Raw genomic sequence first — 22,420 nt, 5'->3', positions numbered from 1 at the left:
GTCAAATTGTTGTTAACCATTTTGGTTAAAATGTCCTCTAAGTTCATGCTAGTTGAGGAAGAAGGATGTGATGGATATGTTTGTCTAGGTTCTTGAAATCTCCACTTAAAGTTTTGGTGATCCTTCCATGAAGGATTGTAAAAGTTGGAACTTGGTGGTTCATATCTCTCATTAGTTAGGTTGACAACTTTTACTTGTGGGCATTGATCATTAAAGTATCATTTGATTTTTAAGCTCACATATCTCACCAGAGGAAGAATTTGAGCTCCCGATCCTACTCTCAAAGGTTTGAGTATTTTTTGCTATTTTAGCAATTAATGCTCTAGCCTCAGTTGGGGTTTTATCACTAAGTGCACCTCCCGCCGCCGCATCAACAAAATCTCTATTTAAGGGGGTAAGACTTCTAGTTCCATTATGGCTAGACAAGAGATTCCTAACTCATGGTTTAACTGGACAAAAAAGTTATGACCGTCTTTAACTTCTAAAAAGCTTTCCTATCATTTTCAAAAACTACCCCAGACAAGATTTAGACAAGTGCATCATAAGCATGTCCTAGTTAAGCAACAAAGAAAACTAGCTAAGAAAAGGCATCCATGCATTCATTCTTTTATACAAGCAATCAAGCATTCACTAACAATCATACTTGGCATTCAAACAATCATATACAAGTGGGTATGGCCAAAAGAGGGGTATTAATATAAAAAAGGCAACAATATATGTTTTCAGCCCATATTATTAAGTATGTACAAAATTCACTATATTCAGAAAATGGCCAGCATGTGTTCTCCTCATTTCTAAGTTATCAAAGTATGCATTTTCAACATATTTATGATATTCAAATAATAAACACAATCACAAACCTGAGCTCCGTGCTCAAGGGTTGGGAAGGCAGGCTTTTCTAAGCTAGAAAGCAAAGTAGACATGGTATTTATTCTAAGAATGTAACATTTGAAAAAATGTTAAAGTTTGGGCATCTTTTGCAAAATGAAAATTTTCCAAAGGACATTGAACATACAAGACTACAACCCCATCCACCCCCCACTTAAAAATTTTCTTTGTCCTCAAAGCATTTTAAGCAAGATTCTAAGGATGGAAAAATGAGAAGGGGAACATAAAACTTTCCCTTGTAATCTAGTTCTTCATGGAAGCTTGCTTGCAAAGGTTCCAAGTTTGGTTATACTTCATTTCCCTTTATTCCTAAAAAAGAAAACAATAGTTTTTATCAAATTTTTGTAAAGAAGTTAAACTAAAAATAAAAAAAATATATATGCAGAATTTATAAGAAAACAGTAAAATTTTGCATTGTTTAAGGTCAGTTGCACGACCGTATTCTCCCTCTTCAACCCGAATCAATGACCAAGAGTTTCTTTCCTCTTTATGTGATTCTTGAAGACCTTCCAAGCTTTGGTTGACTATTGATGGAGGAAGTTGGTTCTAGGAGTGTGTGATCATCATTAAGAGAAAAGCAAGAAATGTTAGATGGAAAAGTTTTATTCCTTGCATATTTTTTCCTTAAAAAGGTGTAGTTGATAAGATGGCTAAAGTTTGAAACCTCAATGCAAGAATCAAACGAAAGAAATCCTTTTTTTCTAACCTTGCATTTTGCTCCAAGCTTGCATTTTCATCTTCTAACTCATGCTTTTTATCAACTTTTTCTAGGTAGCGAAGCTCATGCACACTATAGGGAGAAGAATGACCAAAAGTTTCTAATTAACAAAATCATCAAGTATGTTCTTGAAAGAATCAAGAATCAACATTCTTATTCAAGCTTTATAACTCTAAATTATTCATATGCAAAGTTTCAACACTAGAAAATTTGTCACAAATCATATTTTCCAACTCAGTAACATGGGTGGAAGCATTATAAGAGAGATTTTCGTGATCAAAATATTTCAAAGAAGCCTTTTTAATAAGGCCATCCTCAACTATGCCTAAGGGGCTAACATAGGACCTATCTGCTAATTGGATGCTTACATTGGTCTTTTGCAAATTATTTAGCCCTAGTTCTCTAAAAGCATGCATAGGCATAGCATTTATCGAGGCCCCTAGGTCTAACATGGCATAGTTACTTTGTTTATTCTCTATCACTCAAGAAAGGATGAACATACCTGGATCCAAGCTTTTCTTTGGAATATCTTTCTTGATTAATTCAGAAACATTTTGACTTACAATGATGTTTTCTTTGACTGAATATCTTATCTTCTTTGTATAAAGCTCCTTGAGAAACTTGCATACTTGGAAATTTGTTGCACCGCACTAAGTAAAGGAAAGTTTCTCTCCATCACCTTCAAGATTTGAAGAAGTTCTTCATCTTTGGCTTTGTCCTTCCCTGGTGGATTTAACTTGGAAGGAAAAGGAGCATTAGCAACATTGTTCAAAGGTTTTGAACAAGAAGAAGTACAAATTGAAGAAGAAGAAGCTGAATGTGAATCTACCTTATCCTTTTTAACAAGAAAGGGGTTGCTAGACTAATGCAAAGTAGAGTTTAAACTAGAAGTTTCTACAACTTTATCAGTATGAAAAGTAAGGGCACTTACATTTGCAAAATCGGGTCGTGAAGGAAGCTTACCCTTAGACTCAAGTTTACTCATCGTTGAAGCAAGTTGACATATTTGGCTAGTTAAACTAGAAATTCCAGCCTTGTTTCATGTTGAAAAGCTAAGGTATTTTTTTTTTTTTTTTGAAATGGAGATAAACTTCTTTATTAGTAATAGAAACTCAAAGTACAAGAGAGATATACGATGAGAAAAGCTAAGGTATCTTTTCGAAAATCTTACATTGTTTGTTCAGGAAGAAGGATTTGATGGGTATGTTTGTCTAGGTTCTTGAGATCCCCACTTAAGGTTTGGGTGATCCTTCTGTGAAGGATTGTAAAAGTTGGAACTTGGTGGTTCATATCTCCTAAACCCATTAGCTAGGTCGACATCTTTTACTTGTGGGCATTGATCATTAAAGTGTCTGGTTTTTCCATATACCCCACAAATCATCAATTGTTTGTTATCTCCTCTAACCATGCTTATAAGCTAGCTCATTTGATTTTTAAGCTCACTTACCTCACTAGAGGAAGAATTTGAATTCTCGGTCCTACTCCCAAAGGTTTGAGTATTTTTCGCCGTTCTAGCAATTAATGCCCTAGCCTCAGTTTGGGTTTTTTACTAAGTGCATTTCCCACCGCCGGTGGATCTTCTTGATGGTTGTCTGACCCTAAAGTGTTTTCTTCTAAGTTTCTTTCTTTCCTCTCTCTTCTTAATCTTATTTCTATTAATCCTATGTCTTCAAAGGTTTCTATGTTATTTAGAGAAGAAGAGATACATCAAAAAGCAAGTAGAGTAAAGATCATTAATATACTATAAGCAAGAAGAGGAAAATAGATCATTCAATGTTTTTATATTTTCTATCCTTAATGGTACCACTTAAGAAAAATATGAATTCAAAAGGCAAGAATATGCAAACTTTTTTCTTTTACAATATGCAAAATGAAAATATTGCCCCATCAAACACCCCCACTTATTGCTTGTCACGACAAAGTAATTCTAATAAGGATCAGTCAATCATGCAGCATGCGTAAGAAGCACACAGCAAACTTAAGTGTAAAATCTCAAACAATCATGCAAGTATAACTTTGATGCCTTCTTAACAAGTCAACTAAGTAACTTAACTCTATGCCTCAACAATCAATCTAAAGCTATTCTAACTTTCATTTGATCATTCAAAGAAAGCTAGCTATCGGTTGGAGACAAGTTTTAACTACAATTGCCCTATGAAAACAATGTTTAGTATGCACTCAAGTTTTGCTACTCTGACTCTAGACATGCTCAGAAAGAGTTAAAAACGCCTTAGACTTTTTTTCCCTATTGTGGATCGAGAAGGATTCCTTCTTTTTTCTAAGCCCTTGATCAACAAGATGCTAGGTTAAGAACTTTAAGAACTAGACAAGTCTGGTTTTGCATAGGCCAAAAGTGAAGAGTTCCTTACACAAGCTTTGATACTGAGGGAACTCAACTCATTCTAACCTAGCCGACTTAACTCTTTTATTTTTATCATGACCTATTATGCATATTGCATTTGTATTCTTTTTGTTTTTTTTTTTTTTTTTTTGTGTGTGTGCTCAAAGATAACCTCACTTTTTTTTACATATAGCAACCAAGTGAATCATAGGCATGTCCTAGTTAAGCAACAAAGAAGACTAGCTAAGAAAAGGCATCCATGCATTAATTATTTTATACAAGCAATCAAGCATTCACTAACAATCATACTTGGCATCCAAACAATCATATACAAGTGGGTATGGCCAAAAGAGGGGTATAAATATAAAAAAGACAGCAACATATGTTTTCAGCTCATATTATTAAGTATGTACATAATTCACTATATTCAGAAAATGGACAGCATGTGTTCTACCCATTTCTAAGCTATCAAAGTATGAATTTTTTGACATATTTAAGATATTCAAATAACAAATACAATCACAAACCCGAGCTCTGTGCTCAAAGGTTGGGCAGACATGCTTTTCTAAGCTAGAAAGCAAAGTAGACATGGTAATTATTCTAAGAATAGAGCATTTGAAAAAATTTTAAAATTTAGGGATTTTTGGAAAAATGAAAATTTTTCAAAGGACATTGAACATGCAAGGCTACAACCCCACCCACCTCACTTAAAAATTTTCTTTGTCCTTAAAGCATTTCAAGCAAGATTCTAAGGATGGAAAAACGAGAAAGGGAATAGAAAACCTCTCCTTGTAATCTAGTTCTTCATGGAAGCTTGCTTGCAAAGGTTCCAAGTTTGGTTATACTTCATTTCCCTTTATTCCTACAAAAAGAAAACAAGAATTTCTATCAAATTTTAGTAAAGAGGTTAACCTAATTTTTTTTAAAAAAAAGTGCATAGTTTAAAAGAAAGCAGTAAAATGTGCAAAATTTATCATCAATGACTTCTTCTAAGGGCATGGTCAGTGATGCATTGTTTAAGGTCCGTTACAGTAAAATTAGAAAGAAAGGAGTAAAATGTATAGAACTTATCATCAATAACTTCTTCTAAGTAGTTCAATTCATGCACACAAGTGGGAGAGGAATGGCCAAAAGTATCTACAATATATTTATCTATGTATTCATCAAGTAGATCATTTAAAGATTCAACATTATTGTCCAAACTTCTAAATCTAGATTGTTTACATGTAAAGCATCGTCACAAGAAAGATTGTAACAATCATTAACAAAATTATCTGATGTTTTAACATGTGTGGGGACATCAAAAGAGAGATTTTCATGATCAACAAATTCCAAAGAAGGACTATGTATCATATAGTCAACATGCTCAAGAGAGGGATCGTGTTTAGGTTCTATGCCTACATGCATGCAATGTTCCAAGGAAGTTTCTTTATTAGAAAATATCAAAGATTCACCAATATGTTGGAATTTGTGTCCTAAAACTCATACTTTGTTATTTGATTCAATAAAATTTATTATTGAATACTATAATCTTAAAACCAATAAATAAAGATCCTGAGGCTATTTTACTGAGTTTTTCAAATACACTTGAACTTTATGTATAGACATAAACATGGATTAAGTTCAAGTTAATAACCCAAATAGTCTATAGTGCCTGAATAAGGTTGAGCACCTTATTCTGGATAAACACTATGGATGCGGCCCGCTCGTAGTTAGTACAAACGAGTTAATCTTCAATCGTTCATGTAGAGACATGGGAGTGGGGGTGTCCTATGTAAATGGTTTGCATCAGACTGGAACCACGAAGTAGTCACTTTTAGTTATAACACCGTAAACTATAAACTGACTTTTCAATTATGATGACCTAGGTACCTTGATCTTAATCATGAGTTAACTATGAACTTCTGTTCATTCGGTAGTATCCTTAGATCTACATAGGCGAGGATAGCTCAACATCGCTGGCCCAATAAGCCTCCCATTTCAGGGGTAAGACCGAGTGGATAGCTAAGGACATAGGGTGCAAGATGGAATTCACTCTTACCCACTTCTGGGATAGTATATAGGTTGTTCCCTTAAGGACTGAATCCAAGTCTTGAACAAGGGGTCGCACCTTCTCATTGACCCGAGAAGAATTCTGGTTTATAGGTTGAACCTTAAACCAATTGTTCAATAGTGGATCAGTGAGTCTTAAGGAGCAAGATATAATCTCGGGAGTAAAACAGTATTTTGATCCAGCCAAGATTACGAACAACCTGTGAAGGATTGAATTACCTATCATGGTTATATCAGGTGGACAAAAATATATCTATAGTGAGGGGAGTGCAACTAAGAGTCTTTAGTGGAATGACTTTTTTAGTTAACAAATGTTGATTAACTTTGGTCTAAAAGAGTTTAACCAATTAATCTCGAATCGTTGGAGTCCATGATCTATTGGTCCATTAGGTTCCTTTACTACCTCATATGGATTCAACTAAGAATAAGTATGTTGAAGTAATTCGAATTGTTCGAATAAAGATAAGAAAGAGAAACTGACAAATATATAAGATATAAGTCGGTAGAAATAAACTTTAAGTTTTATGTTTAAATATGATTTAAATAAATATGAATATAGATTCATATTTAAAAGCTTAAAAAGTTTAGAGAATGGTCAAAAAGTCAACATGTTGATTTTGAACTTTGACCGGATTTATATTCAAATATGATTTAAATTTTAGAGAAATGAATATGGATTCACACTCGGGAGGTTAGAATTAGTCAAGACGGGAAAATTAGTAAAAAGTCAAAAGTTAACTTTTGACTAAGAAAAGTCAAAGTTTGACTTTGACTTAAGTTGGTCAAATGACCTAAATGCCCATTTGACTAATTACTTTATTAATTAACGGTTAATGAAAAATGTGGCAAATTATTATGAATTTAAAGCCACTAATTTCATTAAAGAGTTAATGAATTGATTAGGTGTTGATAAGATATGAAATAATTTACATTCAATTTGCAAGTAAATTTCATATAAAAACTTCTCATTACCGAATAGAAGATGAATGAGTTTTTCTCTAACAATACCTAAATAATACACTCCTCATCTCTCTCTTAATATTTCACTTCACAAAACCGAGTCCCACAACTCCGTTCTTGATCCTGAGTATAGTAGGTTAACTTGGTGGTTGTCTCTGTTCGTGTTTTTCAGGCAGAGGAGAAGCGTTGGATTAAAGAAGAAGTTCAGAACTACAAAGGTAAGAACATCGTTTACCTTTTGACTTTTTGTTTAAGTCCATCGCTTAGTAGATGCATGTTAACTTCTAAATCGTTTAGATGTATATAGAGTAAAACATGATCCTTTAAATTCCGATGCTGCATGTCTCTAATGCTTTGTTTTTTCCATCACAATATACTCAACCTTTGTGTCGAATTTCAGATTTAATGAATTTTGTTCTAGTTCACATGAAGGTTTTTGAGCTAGTACTAGATTCTTTTTAGTATCACTTTCAATGGATTCATCTATGTAAATGGAACTATCTAATAGTGAGTTTTCATCTTCATTTATAGCTAACTCATAGGTTAATCATACAAAGATTCATCTAAATCATGATTTTCCTTAAAAGAAACATTTTCCTCACTAACATATGCATGGTCATATTCACAAAGAAAATTTTTCATATCAAAGGCATACTCCTCAAACAAATGGTATTTAAGAGATTCATAATCAACATCATGGTTTTCAAAATTGTTTCCTAACAAGTTATCACATGCACAGGAATAAAGTAGATAGATTCTAAAAAGTTGAGAGAAAAAATTTCTATAGGATATTTCATGGATTCATTCATGTTAAAAGATATCCTATCTCCATCGAATTTTACAGACAAACTACCCTTATCATCATCTATTATTGCTTTTTCTGTTTTCATAAATCATTTGCAGGCATTTCAAGGACCGCATGTGAAGAATCTGCAGTAATAGTCATCTTAGAGTCGGAAGATAATCCATGGACATAATGAACAGAATCCAAAAAACCTTGCTAAAAAACGTGAAATCAAGAGTAGAGAGGCAATTGTATAATGGTTTTAGGTTTTAGAAAGAGTGCTCAAGAGAGCTAGGGTCCAAATATCATGAATAAAATGGGAGATAGTATATTTCTTAAGCTTTCAATATTATTTCAGTAGTTTGGGTTTTGTCAAAGCATAATCATCATGAAGTTTAGAATGCACACTTCGGGATTTTAATTTCTAAGGGGTTTACAAACAATTTTGATAATGACCCCAACCTAAGTTCTTAACATAGAGCTGTAAAGAATCATTGAAGCAACAATATTTTTATTAGAACTTTCTCATCAATTTACATTATCCTAGCAGTCCCCTGAGAAAAATACTAACAGCTTCTGTAGAATGTCAAACTATAGAAAGTTATGAAAGCTAGAGAGAATAAATTGTTACCATAAATACCAACACTCTTGCAACATAGACTTTTAAGCATTTCAGGACAGGAAAATGAAGTGAATAACACGTATATAGTCAATACCTGTGGATGAGAGAAACCTGATACCAACTGACTGCATAAAATGAAAATGTGGTTATGGATTAGAGAATGGTTCAACTAAAAAAAAGTCAAAATTATACTCCTTAAAGGTTAGTGAAATGCTCGACCACAAGCTCCAGTGACATAAAAAAAGGGCACGGGCCAAAGTAAGACAAAAATAAACCAAAACCACCATAATCACACCACGTAAAGTACCTTCACTCAAGAATCGAACAACCCAAGATGGAATTCTCAGGAACGGTCTTCAACCTAGCAAGCGAGGGTTTGGAATCGAGAACCATGGAGCTGGGATCTAATGGTGGAGCATTTTCTTTGGAAGACGACTTGGGTTTCCGAGGGGGTTTGTTGCCCTTGATTTCGGTGCCGTTTGGGCAAGGAGAAGTAGATGGCAGTGGATCGGCGAGATGGGTTTCTCGCAATATAGGGTTTCTTGGCTACATAAAATGCTTAATTTTACAGAAATGGAAATTGAGAGATAGGAAGAGTGAAGATGAAGAAGACAAGAGAGCGAGAGAGACGGAGAGAAGAAAGAGTTGTCGTTAAAGAAGAAAGACCCCAAAATTTGAAATGAGTGAGAAGATGGATTGTTTTTCTTATAAAAATGGAAGAAGGGACAGAACGAAGCTTTTTTTAGAATTAATCATATTTTGAATTACATTTCCTCAATCATAACTTTTAGAATTTGCAAATTACATTTCCACAATCATAACTTTTTAGAATTTTGATTCATAATTATGTGTATGTAGGGGTAAAAAATAGAACTAATTTAACAGAAAGAATTCCTAATATCTTGATTTTTATTACTATATTAGGAATTATTTCTATTAAATTAGTTCTCTTTTTTACCCCTACATATATATATATATATAACAATACGTAGTTCAATAACAAAAAATGCTCTTAAATAACCCTGAACTTTCAAAAGTTTAAAAAATATTCTTAAAACTTTTAAAAATAATTCAAAAATACTCTTATCATTAGTTTTGGATGGAAACGGTTGAAGTTTTTGTTTAAAAAAATACCCCTAAACTATTGAAAAAGTTTCATAAAAACTCTTGAGCTTAGAAAGTGATAAAAAAAAACACTCTCATTTATCCAAATTTTATACCAAATTTCTCACCAACTAACATAAAAACCTAAATTCTAAGTTAAAATCATAGTCTCAATTTTACTTGACTATTAACACAGAGTGATTGATCACGAACATTAATTGTCACATAAAAAATGTATTTGACTATTAACACACGGTGATAATTTGATAGATCTGTTAGTGCGAGATTTTCTTTTTTACTAATTATCGTTTTAGTATGTTTTAAGGAGAAATTTTCTATTTGGAACTTTGTGAGATTTTATGGAGTGTTATGTTGTAACCTAAATCAAAAAAATAAAATAAAATAAAATAATTAAATAAATATTTATTATTTTCAAGTGAGTAAACATATTTATTATTTATATTATATTTACATTATACTTATATTAGTGTCATTTGATGTTTATTTTATGTCATTCGTGAATTTTTTTAGGATGTGTTGAAAATATCAATTCACCCCTTATATTGATTTCAAACACATGGAAATGTGAAAATACCGATAGAAATATTGACATATCGATGGAAATTTAAAATTATAGCTTTTATTTTAATTACTAAAAAAATTGGTGTAAAAATTGGATTAATGAAAATATTTTTGAAGTTTTTTTATGCTTAAAGGATATTTATGGAACTTTTCAATAATTAATGAGTATTTCTTAACAAAACTTTTTAAATAATTTAGGAGTATTTTTTAAACAAAACTTTAAATAGTTTCATCCAAAACTATTGACAATGGTATTTTAAAACCCTTTCTGAAAGTTTAAGGGCATCTTTTAACTTTTAAAAGTTTAGAGACATTTCTACATAAATTAGCACTACGGGTATTGTATCACCGACAACATCGACAACCCGGACTACTCAACCCAAATTTTGAATATTATTACAAAATATATTTTTTAACCTATAGATATATATGTTGGATTTTGATATTTAACATTTGAGTTTTATGAAATTTTAGTAATTGATATGTGTTGTAAACAAATTTAATTATTTAAGTTAATAAAGAATACACTCCAAATACAAGAAGTCTGAATAGATATTAGTTGTGTTTGAAAATTATGACACAATTAATGTATAAATCGATCGCCAATACACGACCGATTGTTGCATCCACAAAAGTTATGATTGTAAATAATCAATTATAAAAATTTCCATTCAATCTTTCATAATTTTGGTTAAAGTATTAACAAAATAACAACACCCCAAAAAATTAGCCAAATTTAGATTATCACCTCCTGATCCTTTATAAGCTAAATTCGGTTGAGAAATTGGGCTTTTCGAATAGCTTAATTTTCTATTAAATTCTTCAAAACATGAAACGTACCGTGTATACATGTATTTTGAAAGGGTGTGGCTGAATTAAGATTTAGGAATTAGTCATAAATTTTCAAACAATAGAACAAAGTTCTTTTTGGAAAAAAGTACAATCTAGTGAAATGTAACACAAATTTCACAAGATAGTTAATAAGATAACGCATTATTATAAGATATGGTTTACACATATACATATATACAATGATTAAGGTAAAATTAGATTTGAATGTAAGTTTAACCTAAAGTTATTCTATTCAACAAGAGTAATAAAATAACCAAAGCGAGCCCATAATTTTTTAGAACAAATGTGTTAGTGCTTTGACACTAAAAGCTCAGCAATTTGAATGAAAGTTTCAAAAACCATGTATAAAAGGAAACACAATAAAACACAAGGAAGACAAGAGGATATAATTTTATTGTCTTCCCTTATTTGAAAGGAGAATGCAAGCAAAGCAGTGCAAAAACACCCTTCAAGAGGTATGACTTATTTATACAAAATGTAAACAAGACACCAATACAATGTTATATATTCTAAAAAACATGACGCAACATTACATTTCATCAATGCATAGTGTGATGTTGTGAAGGCTAAATTATCAAACTTTATTGGCCATTAAGCTTTGTTGTCAATGGTAATTGGTATTTTCTCTTGCTTAATTATGCAAAAGCCATAAATACAATGTCTTATGTCCAAAAGGATTCATTTCAGGATAAAATAAAGTCTGAGAAGTTAGCTATTTGGTTTTATAACTTACGGCAGACTTAGCATGCTCCAACTTGTTCATTTTTGCAAAAATGTTGCCGTAAAACTATGCATCTCTCTTGTAGTATTCTCTCACCTTTCTCTTTCAATTCGTTGCATTCCATCTTTTCGCATCCCTGTATTAACAGTGTAATGATACACACGCATGAGCACTAGCACAACTAGACATGTTTTGCTACAGTTAAACTACTGAACTTGACTCTAGACATTTGTGTTGTATATACATGTTACGAAGGATTTTGTCAACCTATAAAACACTGACACTCCTTACCGTGTAGAGTCTTCGGGTTGGGTTTTTATTGATTTATTATTAATCTCAAACACCTAAAGACACATGTGAAACACTTTCGAAACACTTTCGAAACACTCTTGAAAAAAGAATTTATGTTGGACCCAAATTTAAAGGCAGAATCAATTTGATCAAAAAAATAAATAACAACTATAAATTTTGTGCCTTTTAGTGGCCATTTAATATTTTATGTTGAAGTTATATATACCTTAACAAACAAAAAATAAAATAAATCTTATAATAATAATGTGTCTGTATCCCAGGATTTTCTTTTCTTTCTAAAATTGGTCCATTGATATGTCTTGTCTGTGCTTTTTAGTTATAGTCAATGAGCTACCTGTTATCTGAGTCACTCTCGAGGGCTTTCTTAACATCCCGCTCAGCAAGATCAAGATCAACAAGTTGAATATGCTTGAGCCCTTCTATATAGAGCTTTCAGGTTTCTATTGTCAAGTTCCGACACTTGTTGATTAAGAGAAATTGGATGTGTATGTTAGGCCACTAATCAAATTGATCCTATAATATCAACATAATTGAGGTGAAAGTATCACAAAGTGGACCTTTGTACAGAGCTTATTTGATTGTTTGTAGTCTTTAACTTTTAGTTTGCAAGCAACATTGTTGAGGTTGCACGAAATCTTTAGTGTCATGCTCTGTTGCTTCTCCTCATCATTAAAAGAAGTATCATATTCAATGTAGCGGACATCCTATCAACCAGTTGGAAGATGAACAACAATGTTAGCCAATCTGTTTTTAAGAGTTCGTGACGATTTTGAACTTCTCATGTTGAACTTTAAAATACCTTTTCATATCTTCTCGATGCTCTCTCTTATTTTCCAACTTTGAACAGAACATTTCCTTCTTCTTTATTTTCCTACTACTTCTATTTTCTCTTCTGCTTTGTTCAGGTCCTAAGATTCTTTTTCATACAATAACAAAAGTTGGTATTAGTTTGTTGGAGAGTTCTCTTGTGAGATACTTGGCAACTATGGATATTTCAAAAATACTTTAACGAATGAAACCAGCTCAACTTCGTAATATATAATTGAGTTTGCCGAAACCACAACTAGATCTTGTGATGAATCAAAAGATCCAAAAGCATATTGTGGATGGATCATCACCAAGGCAATTTTCCCTTTTTCATCTTTCTCGCAACCAAATCGAGTCCTTCAATGACTTATTTTGTTCCATATTTCGGATTACAGCTTAGTTAGTAAAACCATAATGATACAAATCCTTCATGGTCAAAAAACATCACCAAGATCAACATACCTTCGTCAATTTTGAACTCAAATGGTCTCTCATTGTCACCCTTCTTAGTAAAAATTGTCTCCTCAACTAGTTTACCGCTAAGTTTCACTGACAAGAATAGAAGCTGAATTTAGTTAGCTATAAAGTCATATTATAATTTAAATCATTAGCAGTTATCAAACAACTGAAATACAATTATATCACCTTGCACCACTGTTCCCTCGTTTAGCTGTTCATATCCTTCTCCCTCCTTTTGGGTCTTCTTTAACACCTTCTTATCCCTAGTGATCTTTGTAACGGTTTTCCAAGAATCCAATTGAAAGGTTATTTGAAGTGTACCATCTAACGACCCAACTCCTTATACTAAGTCGAAGCCCTTACTATTTAAAAAGTATATAAGTTTGTAAAGTATTAAAAATAGAATACGACAAAATCCCAATTTTCAAATAAAAAAATAAACAAAGAAAATATGAAATAGTATAAAATAAAGTCCTAACTCGGGCCCTATCTACCTTTAAAGAATTAAATCAACCAAAAGAGAAAGAGCTGAAAATGAAATGCTAAAATCCAAATTTGACATAGGCGGAAGCAAACGTATCCCTATGGCCTACCACGATCACTTCTGGTCACTCGCTAGCTTGCCCTTGTTCTTACCTCTGCCTCTGCCTGAAAAATGGAAATGGAAAGAGCATAAAAATACTCAGTAAGGGACCCACTACTAGTCCCACTAGATGTCTGTTAACTTCCTATTAGAGTCCTGAAAAGTGGTACCCCTGAACTGGCACGTCCCCGAACACGTGCAATCTGTGCCCGCATAGGAACAAGCTGGTCTTTGGTAATTCCCAAGGGAATACCTAAGACGCTCGGGCTGTGAGCGATCCCGTCGGATCACTCATGTCATGTCTATGTCAATGTCAATGTCAAACTGGTAATCCCGTCAGACTACGTACTCATAAGTGTGAGCGATCCCATCGGGTCTCTCCATCATGTCTGTGTCATAATAGTGGTGATCCCGAAGGACACCCATGTGGGTACGACTCTAATAAGAAACTAACATGCACCCTACACATTGCATGCACACAACATCTCATCAATGACATCATAACTCATCATACATGTCATAATTACGTCATTTCATGCTACAACACATCAAACCATAGAGTAAACCAGTAGACACAATGTCAATATCAATATCTCTCTCTCATCAACCTCTATCATTCATACGTAGCCATAAGTTCAAACATGCGGTCTCTTTAATATAAATCGAAGGTCTAGTAGGAGAATCTCTTACCTGGAGATTACTCAACAAATCCTAGCAGTAACAACGCTCCTCAAGCGGAGAAAGTCCTAAAAGATCAGGAACCCACAATTTAATAATTTAACCCTCAAAGAAAATTGGTCCAAAACTCACTTGAAGCGACTTACCCAAGATCAAGGTCGGACTTGGCTTGGACTTAGTTGGACAAATCCCCAACTCGGCTTCCAATTAACTAAGTCAATTTAATCCAACAACCAATTTAATTAGGGTCAAAATAACCTTAGTTGGATAGGTTAAAAGCAAAATCAACCTACTGAGGCTTACTAAAAAATGTGGGTCAAAACAGGGCTAATAGGGAGCTTGGTGGCTCAGTTAGCTCGACTGGAGAGGCGAAAATCAGCAGGCGCGGCTTATGGCGTGGAGCGGCGCGGCTTGCAGCATGAGTCGGGCGGCTACGCGAAGCGACTGGAGCGGGCGTGCGTGGGCGTAACGTGGGTTGTGCGAGCGCGACTCGGTGCAGGTCGAGCGGGCGCGGGTCGGGTCGCGGGCAGGAATGCGGGTCGGCCGACTTCACGCGGTAAAGCAACGCGGTGCACGGATCGATTCCAGGTTCCAGCAACGGCTGATACGGGGGCTCGGTCTTTCGATGATGCGACGCTGGCCGAATGTCGATGGCGGAACGAAGCGGACTATGGTTGCTTGCGGCTGACGCTCGACGCATGATGGAGAGCGACGGCTCGGATGGCTCTTCGACGCATGGCTGGAAGGGCGGCTATCGGCTCAGGTGAATTGTGACGGATGCTCGACGGCAGCGGTTGGAGGAGGGTGGCAGCTAGGGTTTGAGGGATTTGGGATTAGGGTTTGATTGGAGAAGATGATGAATAGTGATTCATGCTTTCCAATGCCCTTTTTAATAAAAAAAAATAATAATATAATAATTATTATCTTCTTTTATCTTTTGCCCTAAACTCCAAATAAAAAACCACCTATTCTCTCTCTTCATTTAAACCCATCAAATCCTCCCTTTAAATTCAAATACTCTCCCTCTCTCCAAATCACATCACCTTTACCCTTTCAAAAATGTTAATTAATTATTTTACCTTCATCATAATTATTTTGTCCTTAAACTCCATTAATTAAGTTCTCAACACATAAAATCTAAGGCCAACTAAAACAATCATCAATTCCAACCATTAGAACAATTAGGTATTTTTCAATTATCCAATATGGTCAATTCTCCATAAGGTAAAGTACTTCCACATTTAAAATAACACCCAAAATTTCAAATTTACTCTTACGATAATAAAAATTTAAATTCCTCAAATTTTGGGGCGTTACATACCATTTGGAGGCACAACACCTTATTCTCCAGCTACTAGATTCCCCAAATCCATCTATTAAATGATAAAATAATAAGTAAGAATCAACACATCCATGGATTCAGGGCACAAAAGAACTTGAGAGAAGAGAATGTGCAGCTACACTCACATTATGGTCTCACGGTCAACAAAGCTTTCTCCCTCTTTTTCATCATCTTCACAATTATTGCCAAGGTAGGATAGAAGTACCTTACACAAGCCGAATAAGAAATTCAGACACCCCTCAAATTTAAGACAACAAGATTTCAAGTGCAATGAAAAACCTACCCTTTTCAACAGTGAATTCAACCCATCAAACTTTGAGATGACTAATGTACCACTCTCAAGACGAGCCTCATAATGAACTATAAAGATCACATAGTTATGTTGAAAATACTTAAAAAGTTCTATCCATACGAGAAGGCAAAAAAAATAGATTGAAATGGATAACCTAGCTACCCAGAACTTCATCTAGATCCTTCAATTTTTCCCAACCATCTCCTTTAACAAGAATGTTTTTCAAGATTCCTCCATATTGACAGATGTCTTTGACGATGTGCCATGGAAGTAGCTCAACGTCAAATTGAAGAGTAGCGTTAGGTGGAATTGTTGGAGGAGAGTTGAACTCTCCATAGATCGATTCTGGAGTATCGTGAAAACTGCATTTTCACCCTTTTTCACTATTTTGATACCTTCAACCCATCCTTTAATCACTTGCCCCGATGAAAATAGATGACATGATATGAGCTAAATGACCACTTAATCCAAAAAAGGGGGGGAAGATCAACTAGAAATGACCGATATGAAATATTTCATTGGATCAATCTTTGTATCCAAGATCAATTATGCATACTCAAAAGCTGATAATCTAATCTAGGATTGTAACGTAGAAAATTTGGATCCTCTTTAAATTTACTAGCTAAAAGACTAGTACATATAAAAAAAAGAGCAAAATGGAAGAACAACTAGAAGTGGACCATGGACTACGAAAGATCAACAAAAGTCCAATAAATATAACACTGGATTAGTCTTTGTATCCGAGTTCAACTAACCATAATGTAAAACTAATAGTCCAACACATGATTGTGACGTAGAAAGCAAATTACGATACATTTACAATCATTAAATAACATCAAATTACAAACGAAATTACCTTCCCCGAGCTTGAACTTGAAAGACGTTCCTTGGTCATGGTTTGAATCAAATTGAGTGCCATCAAGAAGGGTTCCTGTATAATGCACTACACAAAAACAAACAAACACCCTGAATATGTGACGTTCAACACAAAAATCACCATAAATTAAAAGACCTGTGAGAAATAAATATAAAAATCATGATTCACCTTCGACCTCATCACTAGTGTCGGGAGCTTCCCACCCTTCACTTTCTTTAACAAGTTTCTTTTTCAACCCATTCTTCCCAATCTCCTTCTCTTCGCCAACCTTCAAAACTAGGCTCTCGACAATGATGTTTAAGAAAGTGGAAATTCGAGATGCGTTTGTTGCTTTTTCTAGGGCTTTAAAATTTTGAAATTTGAAATTAAAAAATCAATTTTGTTTTAAATGGAATAAATTGTAATTTGAGATTAGATCAACATCAAACCAACAAAAGTCATTGTTGTTTTTAGATATCGTGCACAAAGTAATTTTCTTCCACAGTTCGTGAAAACAAAGAAATATTATACACTTTAAATTATTAAATTTGTCAAAGGTACTCCAAAAAAATCAATTTTATTTTGAAAGCATTTTTCGCCTAAGTTACTCCGGACACACTAAATGTGAACAGATCAATTTATAAGCTATAAGTAAACAATTTTGTTTTACAAGCATTTGGCTATTCAATAGTTGGTTTAGTTGTTATTTATTAGCATGGTTGCTTTCAATATATTGGGAGCCTTATTTGTAAATAGAGAGTTTTTTCACTCAACAAAGGATTTTTCCAGCTAGCTTATTGCATTACTATGGTTGACCATACTATGTGAAGCTAGAGACAATTGTGCCAAGGAAATGACTGAATCAATGCCCCTCAACCCAACTTAAATCTACCCATGTCTCAGGTGAGGATAAAGGAAACCAATTTTTTCAAACCAATAACTCTCCCACCCTTTTCCCTATTCACTAGGTGGAAAACAAGAAACCGCCACTTATTTATACAACATGGCCGTGCAAATTCTTTGTAGAATTGTCGTCCCTTGATTCATCGACAACCCAACCTGATAGAATGTTAGGCATTGAAGCACAAACTTCTCCACATAATGATTTTGTTGCCTTCAAAAAATCAAATTTAGCATGGCTAGGAGACAACATCAACCTGATTCCTACATGCAAATGATATTTGACGAGCAATCTTTTAAAAGTCATGACAAATCAGAGTATTGCTTGAGGGCACATTTGGCATTGCTTTCAAATAGTTGTAGATAATTTTGTATCGAACTCGTAGATTTATCTAACATGAGAAAGGAAAAGGTTGATTCTTCTGAAATATATAGTGTACAATCTTCTGAAATATATAGTGTACAATCCATGCAGAGAAAATAATTGGATAAAAGATCATTCTAATTACATCAAATTTAAGGATTAAACATGCTTTAACAAGCTGTAAAAAAACACAATTTTGTACAACTTCTATATATAGCTCGAATTCACCTTCAATTGGTTGTTGATTATGAATTCACCTACGACCACTGTAAGGATCTTTTCCACTAGCTTAAACCAAAAAGGGTTAAAGGTCTCTCGAATCACAACCAACAAAAGATAACTGCTAACAAAATGATAGTAAAGCAAAGTAAGGATGTCGAATCCCAAGGGAATGTAGCTGAGGCAAACACAAATCTCTAATCAAGAGTAAAACATTCTAACATGTGAAGGGGGGCGGGGGTTAGGTGAGATCAATTTGTAAGAAAGTAAAGTAAAGAAATTAGATCTTTATGGGGATTTTATGAATTTTAGGGTACAAAAGATAAAAGAGTTCTCTCAATCAATTAAAGTGGGAATGAAAATTTTCATTGAGCAAACAATAATATTGCAAACAATTTTAATCCACAACTGAAACTAATTATGAAGAATTCAAAAACAAAAACAAAATTTATCCTTCCATTCTACTATATGTTAAAGAATATTTCTTTATTATATGACTATACTATAAAATTAAATCAAGCTAGTCTATATTATATAAACTAATCTACCATAAAAGAAATTGTTGCAAAGTTGACGATTTTGAACTAAAGAATGAAAATGAAGAATGCAATCAAGGGTGAAAAAAAAAAAGAATCAAAGAAAGATAAAAAAGCAATAAAAGACAAAGTTGAAGATGAACATGTATAACATAGAGCGAGAATTAATTTAAAAAATAAAATATAAAAAGGGAAACTCTTGTAAATGTAACAAAACACCAAACTATTTATGGCCCATATAACAAAGCCCATAAAGTTAGCCATTTTTTAAATATTCCAGGTTTGCCCTTCCATCTTTCTTTTCTTCCTCGCGATTCGTCTTCCTCCTGCTATTTCTTTCACCGTCTTCCTCGTGTGATTTCATCTTTCTTCTTTCTTTTTTTTTCTGCAATTTCTTTCCATCATCTTTCTTATTTTTCAATTCTTTATTTACGTCGTTTAATCTTTCCATCGTTTTTCTTCTTTTCTTTTTTTTTTTCGCTTTTCCATCGTCTTTCTACTCTTCCTCTTTTTTTTTTGCTGCGATTTCTTTCCATCGTCTTTCTTCTTTCTTTTTTTTTTTTTACGTCGTGTATAAAAAATAGCAAAATCTAAAAGATCGTGTATAAAGAATCTTAAAAAAAATCATTTAGATTGGAGTAGCCAAATGTAAACTATCGTGTAAAAAAGTAAACAATCGTGTAAAAAAAATAAAAGATCGTGTATAAAGAATCTTGAAAAAAAATCATTTAAATTAGAGTAGCCAAATGTAAACTATCGTGTAAAAAAGTAAACAATCTTGTAAAAAAATAAAAGATCGTGTATAAAGAATCTTGAAAAAAAAATCATTTAGATTGGAGTAGCCAAATGTAAACGTGATGGAAGGCATACGAGCGTAGCGGAATTAAGGATCTGATTTTTACCCTAATTTCAACTAAACTTAATTTAGTGATTAACATGCATAAGACAAAAGGCCTTAATTACACTAAATTAGGGTTAAAAGAAATACTTACCTTTGTAGCTTCCCGAAGCTTGAAATCTTCTCCCGACTCAAATCGAACCACCACTAGAATTGACCCGCTATTCTTCAGACTTGGAACTGGGTTGTGGGACCCATTTAAGTGGAAAAAATAGAGAGAGATGGAAATTGGAGGAGGAAAATTAGGGTTTGAGATTTGGGAGAAAGGCTTATTTGTAATTCAAAATTACAAATTGGCAAAAATCTTCTTCCATTTGAAAATTGCCCCTTAAATAGACAAATTACATGAAAATTTTGCATGTAATTGGACCACCAAAGCTCAACACATCACAATCCACTAACCATTAGTGGATTGATTCACCATTCCATTTTCTCTTAGTAGGCTTGGTGTCATCACCATAAGCTTCCACATAGTCCACTAAGAGTTAGTGGAATTGTCCAACAAAATGTTGGATTTTTCCACTAACTTTGGTCAAGGGACAAAATGGTCATTTGACCATTCTAGTCAAAGTCAAACTTTGACTTTTAAAGTCAAAAGTCAACATTTTGAATTTTTACCATTTTGTCCATCTTGACTAATTTCGACCTCTCGAGCATGAATCAGCATTCATTTTTTTGAAACTCAAATCACATTTGACTATAAAAGCCGGTCAGTTTGACTTTTCAAAGTCAAAAATCAACATTTTGACTTTTCACAACTTTGACCATTTCTATCATTTCGAGCTTCCGAATATGAATTCATATTCATATTTTTAACATTTAAATCACATTTAAACATAAAGCCCTACAACCGACGACTATATCACATATATTTGTCAGTTTCTCTCTCTTTACCTAATTCAAACAATTCGAATTATTCCAACATATTGTTTTAAGTTAATTCTGTATGAGCTAGCAGGGGAACATAATAGACCTATAGATCGTGGGCTCCAGCGATCTGAGATTAACTGGCTAGACCGTTTTAGACCGAGCTAATCAACATTCGTTAACTAACGGGTCATTCCATTAAAGTCCCGTAGTTGCACTCCCATCACTATAGACATATTTGTGTCCATTTGATATAACCATGATCAGTAAGTTAATCCTTCACAGGTTATTCGTAACCTCGGCTAGGTCAAAATACCATTTAACCCCCGAGACTACATCTTGTTCCTTAAGTCCCACTGATCCACTATTGAACACTTAGTTTAAGGTCCAACCTATAAACCTAGTCCCTCTCGGGCCAATGAGAGGGCAGGATCCCTTGTTCAAGACTTGGATTCAGTCTTTAAGAGAACAACCTATCTACTAACCCTAAAGCAGATAGAGGTGAATTACGTCTTGCACCCTATGTCCCTAGCCATTCATTCGGTCTTACCCCTAAAATGGGAGGCTTATTGGGCCAACGTCGTTGAGCTGTCCTCATCTATGCAGATCTAAGGATAATACCGTTTGAACAGAAGTTCATAGTTAGCTCAGGATTAAGATTAAGTTACCTAGGTCATCATAAACGAAATAGTCAGTTTATATATTCAATGGTGTTATAACTTAAAAGTAACTATTTCATGGTTCCAGTCTTATGTAAACTCTTTACATAGGATGCCCCCACTTCCATGTCTTTACATGAACGATTTAGGACCACTTCGTTTGTACTAACTACAAAGCGAGCCGCATCCATAGCAATTCCAGAATAAGGCGCCCAACCTTCTTCATTCACTATAGACCGTTTGGGCTATATACTCGAACTTGATCCAAGTTTATGTCTCTACATAAAGTTCAAGTCTACACTAGATAACCTCTGGACCTTAGTTTATTGGCTTCAAGATTATAATATTCTATTTTCACTAATAAATCCTCAATAACAACTTTATTGAGTAGAATATAGTTTTAAACTACAAACTACGAGTTTTAGGACATAAATTCCAACAAAACGATCGTGTAAAAAAGTAAACGATCGTGTAAAAAAGTAAATGATCATGTAAAAAAAAAAGATTATGTATAAAGAATCTTGAAAAAAAAATCATTTAGATTGGAGTAGCCAATGTAAACGATCGTGTAAAAAGAACAATAGATCGTGTATAAAGAATCATGAAAAAAAAATCATTTGGATTGGAGTAGCCAAATGTAAACAATTGTGTAAAAAAAAGTAAACGGTCGTGTCAAAAAAGTAAACGATCGTATTAAGAAATCTCAACGTTCGTGTATCAAAAGAATTAAAAAATCGTGTACCAAATTTTGAATAAAATCATATATAAACGATCGCGTATAAATTGTAGCCATATCTAAACGATCGTATATAAATTGTATCCATATCTAAATGATCATGTATCAAACAATAACCGAATCTAAACGATCACAAATATATTACGCGCACATTGTTGACGGTGTGGTTGATAGGACATTTTTTGTATTTTACATGGTGGGCCTCTGGGCTTTTTTCGTGTGTAGACAAATCTAAACGACCGTATTCCAAAAGAATTAAAAAAAATCGTTTAGCCTAATCAAAATGAT

The 22,420-nt window shown here is 33.6% G+C and overlaps 1 long non-coding RNA gene across 1 annotated transcript; it reads right to left on the bottom strand.

Annotated features, from left to right (window-relative positions):
* Positions 1–894: 894 nt before the first annotated feature.
* LOC103489744 (uncharacterized) lies at positions 895–9,097 on the bottom strand. Its single transcript, XR_001762667.2, has 6 exons — positions 8,673–9,097; positions 8,460–8,490; positions 2,109–4,809; positions 1,595–1,678; positions 1,326–1,434; positions 895–1,197 (listed from the first exon to the last, which is right to left on the bottom strand). It is a non-coding gene; the product is annotated as an uncharacterized LOC103489744 (long non-coding RNA).
* Positions 9,098–22,420: the final 13,323 nt, after the last annotated feature.

The sequence above is a fragment of the Cucumis melo genome, chromosome 1, assembly GCF_025177605.1.
Source record: "Cucumis melo cultivar AY chromosome 1, USDA_Cmelo_AY_1.0, whole genome shotgun sequence".
NCBI lineage: Eukaryota > Viridiplantae > Streptophyta > Magnoliopsida > Cucurbitales > Cucurbitaceae > Cucumis > Cucumis melo.
The sequence above is the reverse complement of the archived record's forward strand: the minus strand, read 5'-3'. Positions and strand labels throughout refer to the sequence as shown.